General features: G+C 44.6%; 1 protein-coding gene and 1 long non-coding RNA gene across 4 annotated transcripts in view; one reads left to right on the top strand and one right to left on the bottom strand.

The window, feature by feature from the left end:
• The window catches only part of EHD4 (EH domain containing 4), an 80212-nt gene that overhangs the window by 33281 nt on the left and 34518 nt on the right, over positions 1-12413 (top strand). The window lies entirely within an intron of this gene.
• Positions 1-12413, bottom strand: part of LOC144303062 (uncharacterized) — a 32423-nt gene that overhangs the window by 2637 nt on the left and 17373 nt on the right. The window contains exons 2-5 of one of the 3 annotated variants that reach the window (XR_013370094.1): positions 3923-3960; positions 3482-3633; positions 2790-2956; positions 1176-1285 (exon numbers count right to left, since the gene is read on the bottom strand). This is a non-coding gene — a long non-coding RNA (uncharacterized LOC144303062). Of the gene's footprint in view, positions 1-1175; positions 2957-3481; positions 3634-3922; positions 3961-9681; positions 11037-11262; positions 11298-12413 lie in introns of those variants that run through there. The other 2 variants (XR_013370092.1, XR_013370093.1) reach the window with 2 other exon arrangements.

Raw genomic sequence — 12413 nt, 5'->3', positions numbered from 1 at the left:
TTAGGAACAAAGGATTGAGCTTAGTTACAAAACTGTAGGTTTCGTGGCTGACATAAAAAATATCAAGCATGGATAAAAATGTTCTAAATATTTATAATAATAATTTTATTCTAATCAAGTAATTTTATTACTAAAATAAAGAGCTAGCAAAAAAAAATAGCTAACAAACAAAATAGCTTCCTAATTATTGTAGCCAATAAAAGAATGTTTGGATTCTTAAGATTTTCTAAATTATTTTCTTGAGGGATCCCTGGGTGGCGCAGCGGTTTGGCGCCTGCCTTTGGCCCAGGGCGCGATCCTGGGGACCCGGGATCGAGTCCCACGTCGGGCTCCCAGTGCATGGAGCCTGCTTCTCCCTCTGCCTGTGTCTCTGCCTCTCTCTCTCTCTCTCTCTCTCTGTGACTATCATAAATAAATAAAAATTAAAAAAAATTATTTTCTTGAGAGGTGCCTGGGGGGTGTCAATGATGATGTGAGGCCAGCTCCCCAGTTCAAGTCCCTCCTTCCCCATTCGACCCCCCAGCAAGGCAGCACAATGCTCCACCACCCCACCTGCCATCTGCATTGTCCCATGCTGACAGGCTGAACTCTGGGTGTGGTGCAGAAGTTACCTCTTCTCATACTTTCTAAATGTGAGTTGGTTCACTCTTAATCCTTTGCCCCTGATGACAGCATCCAGGTTTTTTACTTTCTATGATGAGAAAACAGAGCACATTTACCTGCACACCCTTATTTTCATTCCTGCTCTTTTATTATTCTGGTTCGTGGCCTGTTTACTTCCTAAAATACTGTTTATTCATGCTGATCCTAACCATTATCTGGGTCTGGACCATTATTTCTGGACTCCGGCATTAACACAAATATGTTCCCAACTCCTAGTATGAATGAATCTCTGGCCTCTGGCTCTAATCATAATGCGCTGGTCTGACTAGGAGAACTCTGAAAAATTCTAATGTGGCAACTGGTATACTTGTCCACCTATTTAACATATAAGCATGTGGAAGGCACTGTTTTAGCAGTGAATAATTATTCCTGTGGTTTCCTGAAAGGATGAGGCTTTGTGTAGCCTTCAACAGACTTCACTTTGATAGCAAGATTAGTATAATTTTTCTCTCTTAAAAATTTAACTCCAAAAGAAAAAAGTCGTTGTGGTCTGAATTTTCTGACAGCCATACCTCTTCCTCCAGAACCAGGACCTTGTCAGTTAAAAATCCAAGAACAGCTTCTTCTGATGTTTAAGTCCTTTATTGTATAGGCCCTTCTCATTTTAAGTCCATAAATGAAACTAGGAAGAGAGAGAAAAATAAAAAAGCAGAAAATGTCCTGCTAGGAAAAGCAGTAAATTATAGTAATGCATGCAACAGAAGGAATCAAACTATGCTTCAGGTAACATAACAATCACAGCTTCAAAAATCATCAATTTGTGTTTTAACGTTTATATACTGACATCCTTAAGTCTTCTTACTTCTAGCAACATTGAGGAAAGCCTTCAAGAATAAAAAGGGTGGATAGGATGCCTGGGTGGCTCAGCGGTTTAGCGCCTGCCTTCCGCCCAGGGCGTGATCCTGGAGTCCCTGGACCGAGTCCCATATCGGGCTCCCTGCATGGAGCCTGCTTCTCCCTCTGCTTGTATCTCTGCCTCTCTCTCTCTGTGTTTGTCTCTCATGAATAAATAAATAAAATCTTTAAAAAATAATAATAAAAAGGGCGGGTCACCTAGGTGGCTCAGGTGGTTAAGTGTCTGCCTTCAGCTCTGGTCATGATCTCAGGGCCCTGGGATTGAGCCCCACGTTGGGCTCCCCGCTCAGTGGGAAATCAGCTTTCCCCTCTCCCTTTGCCGCTCCTCACTGCTTGAGCTTTCTCTCTCTGTCTTAAATGATTAAAATCTTTAAAAAAAAAAATTTTTTTTTTTAAAAAAAGGGCATCTGAAGACATGACAGGAACTATGAACAGGCAGTTTCAAAGGTCTCCCAACTCAGCAAAAGCGCCCAAACATAATACCACATGAGAACTGACAGACCTGGGGAAAAGGGCTGTGCAACTCCAACCTGGAATTAATAAAGCTGCAGAAAAATAGAAAAGGTGCAAATAAGCCACAATCAAGGAAGCATAGGCACAACCACTTGAAAGACAAAAGGCCAGAGTTTGAAGGCTGCCCAAGAAAGGAGAGAGAACATTTAGGGGTGTCCTGATAAGAATGACTTGCCCTCTTGGGCTTTGGGAACCACAAGGCCTAGAGAGGAAAACACACATGCACACAAAGAGGAAGGAGTCTTCCCCCTAAAAGACCAAGAAAACTTGAAGGAAGGAAGATGTTAGCCATGTTCGACTGCAGCAAAGACCCTTCTAAGAAGCTTGGGGAGAGCAGAGAGCTGAAGAGACTTAGGAGGCCAGCAACATCCTCCCCAGGACAGTGATGGCAGGTGGATCCTGTCCTTAAGATGGGCTGTGCAGTCTCGGCCGTGGGTGTGAGTGTGGAACTTCATGAAGACTTTCTGAGAGGGGCCTCCTAATGCCTGCCAAGTACCCCTGGAGCAAGGATGTTCAGGCTTTACTTGGATAGAAATAATAATTCAGTAAAGAGGGGGGTGGGTGTGGTAGCATTATCCTTTCCCTCATTCTGGTCACCACCCAATTACTGATATAGCTAAGGACCATCCCAGCTTTTCTGCAGGACCAGAGGCTGCAGCCACATGAGCTCACTGGGCATGTGGCCCCCAACTCCCCATCATGTGGTTGCTACAGGGTTTCTTGACGTTTTGTTTTGTTTCTTGGGGTTTGGGCCTAACCATAGTTCATGCTCTCTTAGCTCCTCTCCTTGTTTCCTGTGGCTCCTCCCAGCTTCAAGGCATTCCTAGGCTTCATCAGCATCCCATTGACCTTTACCCTTGGATCCAGAAGTTGGGTGAACAGAGCCCAAGGGCAAACCTTGAGGCATGCCAGTAGAGACTGCCCTCTGGGTTGATAGTATCTCATTAAGGAACAAGTTCCATTGAGGCGTATTGACTTCTTATGTGCCAGGTGCCAAGCTAGGAACTGGGAGCGTAAAGATGATCAAGTTACTGCCCCTACCCTGGAGTGGCTACAGCCTAGTGTGGCCATCCAGCCAGTCACTGATGCACCAAATTGTTATATAAGAAAGGTGTCACCTCAATAAACTTATTATCTGGTCAACAAACAGTAGGTTAAAAATTGGACATGGTCACTGCCCTTATGGAATTCATATTCTAGTAGGAGAGTCCGGTCAGGTAAACGAATGAATAAATCATTGTAATTAGTGGTGAGGGCCAGGGAGGAAACAGATGAGACACTGAGCTCCATGAGAGGAGCTGAGGTGGAGCTGCCCGCTTCTGGGAGGTAGGGAAGCCTGGGGCTGAAAGCCCAGAGGGACCCGGCCTTCTCAGTGGTGTGGGACAAGGTTTTGCAGGTTTGGGCTGCATTTGTCTATTCAGATATTTCCCACTTGATATGAAAAGGATACATAGGGATCCCTGGGTGGCGCAGCGGTTTGGCGCCTGCCTTTGGCCCAGGGCGCGATCCTGGAGACCCGGGATCGAGTCCCACGTTGGGCTCCCGGTGCATGGAGCCTGCTTCTCCCTCTGCCTGTGTCTCTGCCTCTCTCTCTCTCTGTGGCTATCATAAATAAATAAAAATTTAAAAAAAAATTTAAAAGAAAAGGATACATAAAATAATAGGTATTCAGTTGTCGGGTGGATATGCATGGATTTCAGTTCCTGAATATCCGTGTTTTCTTTCTCCCCACACCCCATCCCCCAGGTCTTTTCTGTGACCGACATCAGTCAGTCTGTAGACCCAGAATCAAACAAATTGCTTTCCTCGGTCCAGTCAAGGGATGGAAATCCTGAATGTAGTATAGCGAGAAGCATGGGCAATAACTTTGGATTCCCTGGGTTCAGCTTACCCGTGTGCTGCTTGCATGGCTTCAGGGAAGCTGTGAGTCTGTAAAAGGAGGGAAATAATAGTACCTCATGAGTTCATGTTGTTGTAACTGAATTAATACATTGAAAGCAGAAAACGATGCCCTGCCTAACACACAGTAAGTGCTCAATATATGTTAGCTCTTCTTACTATTTTCATCATCTCATTGTATCATCGTTGTTATTGTTGAAGGCCAAAAGGTTCTCAAAGGCTGAGTTTTTGGTTGTTTTTTTTTTTAAGATTTTATTTATTCATGAGAGACATAGATACATAGGCAGAGGGAGAAGCAGGCTTCTTGTGAGGAGCCCCATGTGGGGCTCGATCCCAGGATCACAACCTGATCCGAAGGCAGATGATCAACTACTGAGCCACCCAGGTGCCCCTCAAAGGCCGAGTTTAATCAGCCTTTATATTGGTTTCTGGCTTCTTAAAGTCTTCTGTCTCATAGAGTAGGAGAAATTTTAGTCAAGTTATCTGCGATGTAGTTTGTTGCTCAGGGGCTGTATATTCTATTTTTATTTTTTTAAATATTTTATTTATTCATGAGAGACAGAGAGAGAGGTAGAGACACAGGCAGAGGGAGCAACAGGCTCCATGCAGGGAGCCTGATGTGGGACTCGATCCCGGGACTCTGGGATCACACCCTGAGTCAAAGGCAGACACTCAACTGCTGAGCCACCCAGGCATCCCTGATGAAAAGAATCTTAAAAGAAACAGACATTGTGTGCATGTGCGTATGAGTGTGATCTTTTTGGTATTCTTTTATTTTAGAGGTGATGGTATAAAAAAGTGATGCATAATGTTAGAGGCATGCTAGAGACTATTCAACACACATGTATGTTGCTTATCCACTGAACGGTAAGCACTTTCCTGGATGCCAGCATTAAAAATGAGCTAGACACAGGCCTTGGCCAGGGCGCTCATACTCAGTTGGAGCGGATAGACCTGCAAACAAGCCAGGTCTATCCTGTGTGTTATAGAGGAGTTCTGATCAAGAAGTATAATGAGCAGGGGACCACCAGCTCCCAGTGGGAAGTGGGAGGTAGGTGATCAATGAAGCTACTAAGAGAAGAGGTTCTTCTTTCCCCTCCTTTTTTTGGGAGGGATTTGCATTCTCTCCCTCTGTCTCTCAACAATTTAGTAGGTTCTTTATATATTTACAAAATCAACCATCACCACAACTAATTTTAGAACATTTTCATCATCCTGAAAAGAAAGTTTACACTTATTAGCAATCACTATCAGTTTTTCCCCAACCCCAGACCAACCACTAATCTACTTCCTGTCTCTATGGATTTGCCTATTCTAGACATTTCATATAAATGGAATACATGGCCTTTTTATCTGGCTTTTTTCACTTAGCATAATGTGTTCAAGGTTTATCCATATTACAATAGGTATCAGTACTTCATTCCTTTTTATGATTGAATAGCATTCCATTGTATGGCTGTGTGACATTTTATTAATTCACCAATTGATGGACATTTGGCTTTCCACTGTTTTGGCCATTTTGAATAATGATGCTGTGATCATTCATGTACAAGTTCTTGCAAAAATATACATTGTCAGTTCTCTTGGGTATTTACCTAGGAGTAGAATTTCTGGGTCCTGTGGTAACTCAGTGTTTTGAGGAACTCAGTTTTCCGAAGTGGCTGCATCATTTTACATTCCCACCAGCAGAGTACAAGCATTCCAATTTCTCTACATCCTCATCAACACTGTCATTTTGATTAAAACCATCCCAGTAGGTATGAAGTGGTATTTCATTGTGGTTTCAATTTGCATTTCTCTGATGGTTAATGATGTTGAGCATCCTCTCGTGTGCTTTGTTAGCCATTTGTATATCTTCTTTGAAGAAATGTATATATAGATGCTTTGCCTATTTTTAATTGGATTATTTGTCCTTCTATTGTTAAGTTTTAACATTCTCTATGTACCTCTATACTAGTCAGATATATGCTTTGCAAATATTTTATCTCATGTCCTGGGTTGTCTTTTCATTGTCTTTATGGTATCATCTGAAGCACAGACATTTTTCATTTTACTGAAAGCTAATTTATCAATTTTAATTTTTGTCACTTCACCTAACCCAAGCTCATGAAAATTTAATCCTATATTTTTTTCTGAGAGTCCTAGTACTTACATTTAGGTCATTGTTGCATTTTAAGTTAATTTTTGTATATGGTGTGAGGTTGAGAGTGCACCTTGATTCTTTTGCATGTATATGTCTGGTTGACCCAGTACCATTTGTTGAAAAAGACTGTATTTTCCTCCACTGAATTCTCTTGGCACCCTCACTGAAAATCAGATGGCTATAAAAGTGAAGGTTTATTTCTGTATCCTCAATTCTATTTCGTTGATCTATATGTCTAACCTTATGAAGCAACACTTCTTGATCAGGGCTTCCAGGTAAATGAGTGAGTTCATTAGCCAGCAAACTCAAGACCTTATCAGATAGGGTGAGAATACAGTAAGATGATGGTATGAAGCTCTTACCACAGCACCTGAGTGGTGTGTAGTCAAGGGAAAGATAACCATGGCTGCCTTTAGTATTGCCTGGAAGAGGCATCAGAAAGGGTATGTTCAAGATGTGTGAGCTGGGGCCCTTTGAAAGAACGTACATTGTGCGTATGGCTGGAACATGGACATGTGATAGGTGGGCACTTGTGACAGGAGACTGGGTTTTGTCCTTAGGGCTGCATGGAATACTGAGGAGTGCAAGGCAAAGGATGACATGGTAGAGAATTCTGTAGAACAGAATGTATGTCTTGAGGCTCAGATCCCGAAGCCATTTTTATATTTAGACTTGAGCTCAATGCTTGTTTCGGAGCTTTGTTTGAATTTGGCAGCAATAGAAGTGTCTATCCCCAGGGACTGGGGCTGAGTACCGATGATTTGTCGGCAGATCCTGTTTTCTGGCAGTGTTAAGACCAGTTGGAGTGTGAGGTCCTGGATACCACTCACTTCTTGGGCCTCCAACAGGAAATCCTGGTTCCTTTTTGTTTTGGGGAAGTTTGCTGACAGACGCATTCATGGCTCCTTTTCCGCCACTGACACAGGAAATTCCACACCACAAGTGTGGCTTCTGTCCCTGATGTGAGCCCGTCATCGCCATGACTCAGAATGGTATTCGCCAAGCCCTGGCAGTTATTTTTAGTTTTTGTCCATATTTTAAATGCATACTTGATCATGAGGAATAACTGCTTCTACTCAGACTTTAAACCTACCTAGACTTTTAAATGAAAAACAATTTTTTTTGGTAGAGAGAATATCACTTATCTTGCTGTCCTCTATGGAACACCTCATGATCATCAAACATTTCATAGACATTGGGATACAGAGATTAGTCAGAGAAAAATTTTGCTCCTTACTCTTGAGTAAGTAATAATAATAATAGCTAATACTTAACACAGTGCATTGTGAGTTGCTTTCCATATATTTTTAACTCATTTGCTTCTCACAGGAGCTCTATGAGGTAGGAACTATAACTACATTTCATAGGAAAGAAGACTGAGGCATAAGAGGTTAAGTAACTTGCTCACAGTCCTATAGAAGTATGGTAGATAATCTCAAAAGATGCCTCCTACTCCCACCACCATGTACAGTGCCTCCCAATATTTATACCCTGGTGCAGTCTCTTCCCCTGGAATCTCAGATGGCCTTCTGATTCACTATTTGATGAGTAGAATTCAGTAAGAGTGATGCTTCATGACTTGCCAAGTCTCAGTCAGAAGAAGTCCTGAAAGTACCAGCTGGATCTATGGGCAGCCAGCCAACTGACACCTAAAAAGTCCAACTACCTGGAGACCAACATACAGTGAGGGAAGCCCAGGCTGGTCACATGAAGAAGCCAGGAGGCACAGGCAACCTTTAGACTAACTGAGGTGTGAGTGAAGAAGCATCAAGGACAATCAGCTCCACTGAGCTCTCAGATGGTTCCAGCCCCAACTACCATCTGATTGTCACCTCATGATATTCCCTAGTTGAGAACTACCCACCTGACCCCAGTCAATCCTTGGACCAGAGAAAATAGTAAGTAATTATTTAAGCCACTAAGTTTTAAAGTGACTGATAACCAAAGCAGCTAGTAAGTAGCTGAGTGGGATTCAAACTACACAGCCTGGTTCCAGAGTATATGCTGTTAACCACCAAGGGACAAGGACAAACCAGGAAAATCTCTCTTTGTCTCTCTCTCACTTTCTCTCACTGACACACACACACACACACACACACACACACACGGCAGCACTGGGCAAGAGGTACCAGCTAGGCCAGGTTTCCATGTAATTGACGCTCTCTGCCTTCACCACCAAACTTCCTGGGTTTTTTACCTTCAGCAATTGTTGATGGTTGCCTTTGGGAAAGACCGTATACAGTGCCCTGCATTCTCATTCAAAAGGTAGCAGAAAGGAGAAGTTTTCTTTTATAGAATATCTGCCATGCACCAAACTCTGCTAGGTTCCTCCTGGTCCATTTCTTGTGTCAGGTATTAGGTACTTCTTTACTTTTAACAAAATGAGATAGACTCTGTCACACTTTACTGGAGTATACACTGAGGAGGAGGATGGATGAGCAGAAATACAAAACAAATGCAAGTTGAAACCAAGACTTGCCTTGCTGAGTCCCACAGCAGGGGCAGTCCTACTATAGATAGGGCGTCAGAGGAGGTGTCTCTGAGGAGGTAACATTTAAGTTAAGACCTAAAGAATAAAAGGACTAGCCTGGCAGGGCATTGGGGGAAGGACGTTGTAGACAAAGGCTAAGGGTAGTTAAGAACTGGCAGGTCCAGCTGGTGAGTAGCTGGGAAGTGGTGAGCAGTGAGGTCGGGAGAGTTTGCTGGGGGGAGCTGTTGGCCTTAGGGAAGCACATGGGTTTTATTCGGAGAGGAATAGAAAGCCACTGAAGGATTCTTTTTCAACATTCTCTTGATTATCCAGAATTATTGCTGTTGAGCATCCAAGGGTTCTTGTACTGAACAGTAACAGAACGAGCCCTGGGTCTGCCACGCCGCTTCTGTGGGTTTGTTTGGTTGGTTTTCTCTTCCCTGGTTGTCGCTGTCATGTCTTCTTCTGGGAGACCTGTTCTCAGGTCACCCTCTCTCCGCCTTCCTTCTGCCCTGGAGTTGATGAGTCTCTGAATGAGGCCATGAAGCCCTACTGCTGTGATTCTCCAGCAGGCAGACCCCCAGCAGGGAACTTGTTAAAACAGGCTACTTCCTGGCCTCAGCACAAATAACATGGGAGGTGTGAGGTAGGGCCCAGAAAGCAGCCAGTCCAGGGTGCTGCAGCGCACTGGTCCCCCACCTGGAGGAATCTGGGGTGGTGCTGAGTCTGCTTCCTGAGCCTGCCCTTTCCTGTGCACCCTGCCATCCCCAAAGCCAAGTGAAAGAAGAGATGATTACAAATTGGGAAACCTACCAAAATGGTGTGCCCCATATCTCTGTTCTGCCAGCGTGAATGCTGCCCTCTTGGAGGCCAGGACGGAAGATGTAAGGGGGCGGGGGGGGCGGTCTTTGAATGGGGCAGGAGCAGCCTGGCACTGGGCTGGGCTCTGTGACTAACCAACATCCTCCCAGGCGAGGGCTTTGAAAGGAAGGAGAGGTAACGGTAGTTACCATAGTGGTCCCCGGGTGACCCAGTAACTGCGGTTGTGTTAGCTCGAGAGTGTCTGACAGGGAGTACTGGCCTGACGCTGCTGTCCTCTGCCTGGGCCTTCAGCCCATGTCAGAACACCCCCAACATCTTATTTTTTTAAGATTTTATTTATTTATTCTTGAGAGACACACTCAGAGAGGGGGCAGAGACATAGGCAGAGGGAGAAGCAGGCTCCATGCAGGGAGCCCAATGTGGGACTCGATCCCAGGACTCCAGGATCACGCCCTGAGCCGAAGGCAGACACTCAACTGTTAGCCACCCAAGGGTCCCGAAAGAAGGGATTTTTAAAATATTTCTCATTTACATTTCAGATGTTTAATAAGTTCACTGCTATAATGAGGACATTCTCGTTATATAACCTCCATCCCCGTCACTGTGCACTGGACCCCCAGACTGGAGAGTGGGACGGATAGATTGAAAATGCAGGATTCTAGGTGGAGGTGGAGCAGGATAGTGCCGAGCAACACTGACCTGCAGCATTTTTTCCATTTCTCGAGTGCTTCTGCTTACCAACTGGGTGACCTGGGCCACCCACCTTACTCCGCGTCTGTGAGCCTCAGTCTCCTCCTCTATAAAATGGGAAGAAAAGTGCTTTCTTCAGAGAGTTAGATCTTGTGAGGATCTGAGTGATTGGTGTAAATGCCTAAGTGCTCCACCGACGTCAGTAATGAAGCATGCATAGAGTGAGAGGATCCAAAGTGTGGCCAGAAGTCAGGTCTCGTGTACCAGCGCTGCATGGCTAGGCATCTCGAGCCAGTAGATGTGGATACGTGCTGAAAATAGCAGCATTTTCAGGGCATCTTTGCTTTCCATGGAAGCAGAGAGGGAGGTGGTGAGATGCAGGCAAGCTCACTGTGAGTCCTGGAGGAGGCTGACATGAGTTCAAATCCCAGCACTCCCCTCCCACCTACTGTGGGAGCCTCAGTTCACAGTTTTATAAAGGTATAGGATAAATTCTCCCTCCCAGGGTTGTTTGAAGATGAAATGACGTAACAGGTATTAACCATTTGGCAGGGACTCATGGTGGTTTAACTTCGTTCACTTCATGGAATTGGATGGTCCCAGAATAGGTGGCTCAGGATTGCAGGGTCAGCTCGGCTAAGGTCTCCAGCATTCCCAGGGAGAGCAGATGGTGGCAAGTCCTGGGACCTAGACCAAAAAGAACCTGGCTCTTCCAGGAACCAAAAAAAAGGAGAGAGGAGGATAAAGGAAATATGTGGGCTTGACAATAGACCTGTGCCAGGAATGATGGGAGAATGCAGCCCAGGAAGGAAGCTGGGGGAACCTGCTAAAGACAATGACCCAGAGGAGGTGTTCTCTTGTGGCTGAGGCCCCAGCTCTTGTCACTCTTCCACTTCTTGTTGCCATTATCTTCTTTCTGGTATCTGGGGATATTTCTCACATGTGCCGTGACGCAGTTTCCTTTAGAAACCTCCACGTCGCCTGGTTTCTTTTATTTTTTTTTTTTAAATTTTTTTTTTTAATTTTTTTTTTTAATTTTTATTTATTTATGATAGTCACAGAGAGAGAGAGAGGCAGAGACACAGGCAGAGGGAGAAGCAGGCTCCATGCACCGGGAGCCTGACGTGGGATTCGATCCCGGGTCTCCAGGATCGCGCCCTGGGCCAAAGGCAGGCGCTAAACCACTGCGCCACCCAGGGATCCCCGCCTGGTTTCTTTTAGTCTCATTCTCAAAATCACCTCCTGTTTGAATCCAAATCACAGAGTAAAGCACAACCCAGACCATTATTTAGCATTTCATCTTTCCAAAGTCTACTTCCGTCCTACCACCATTTTGCACAAGTGTGTGTACATACTTGAGATGAAAAATTGAAGTTACAGAAAGATGGTGAAGAGTATCCCAGCTGCACACCCAGTTCCTCCCCCAGAGGAAACCCTGTCGGCAGTGTCTCCCAGAGCAGGAGGGTCCCACACACTTCCCTGCATCCAGAGTTTTCCACTTAGCAATAAATCTTGGAGTGAGTCCGTGTCAGGACCTTAGAGCATTCCATCATACAGGTCCACCCAAATTAACAGCCAGTATCCTTTTGATGATTTGCTGTTCCAGACTGTGCTACAGAAGGTAGTTTTTTTTTTTTTTTAAGATTTTATTTATTTATTCATAGAGACACAGCTAGAGAGAGAGGCAGAGACACAGGCAGAGGGAGAAGCAGGCTCCACGCAGGGAGCCCGACGTGGGACTCGATCCCAGGTCTCCAGGATCACGCCCCGGGCTGAAGGCGGCGCTAAACTGCTGCGCCACCGGGGCTGCCCAGAAGGTAGTTTTGTACACAGTGCAAACACGTACAATTTGCACACTAGGGTGCAAACGGAACTCTAAGATACAAAACAAATGAAGAGAGAAACAAAAAATGAAACAGACTGAGGGTCTGTTTGCCAGAGGGGAGGTGGGTGGAGAATGGGGGAAACTGACAAAGGAAAGTGAGAGGTACAAACTTCCAGTTATAAAATGAATAATTCACAGAAGTAAAAAGTACAGCATAGAGAATATAGTCAATAATATTGTAATAACATTGTATGATAAGTGCACTTAGTGTGGTGAGCATTGAGTAATGGATAGAATTGTCAAATCACTGTGTTGTACACCTGAAACTAATATAATATTGCATGTCAGTTAAAAAAAAAAAAAAAGATGCAGTCCTAGTAGTGAAATTACTGAGTCAAAAGGAACTGTGGTCTTTTTACTGAGTTAACTGATGCGAAAATGCCTTTTCTAGAAGATGTTCCTACTTACATTCTCACCAACAATAGAGTAGTGCCTGTTTGCACACATCCTCCCCAACCAGGAGCATTACTGAT

This window comes from Canis aureus, chromosome 32 (genome assembly GCF_053574225.1).
Source record: "Canis aureus isolate CA01 chromosome 32, VMU_Caureus_v.1.0, whole genome shotgun sequence".
Lineage (NCBI taxonomy): Eukaryota > Metazoa > Chordata > Mammalia > Carnivora > Canidae > Canis > Canis aureus.
This window is presented reverse-complemented; position numbering and strand designations above follow the sequence as displayed.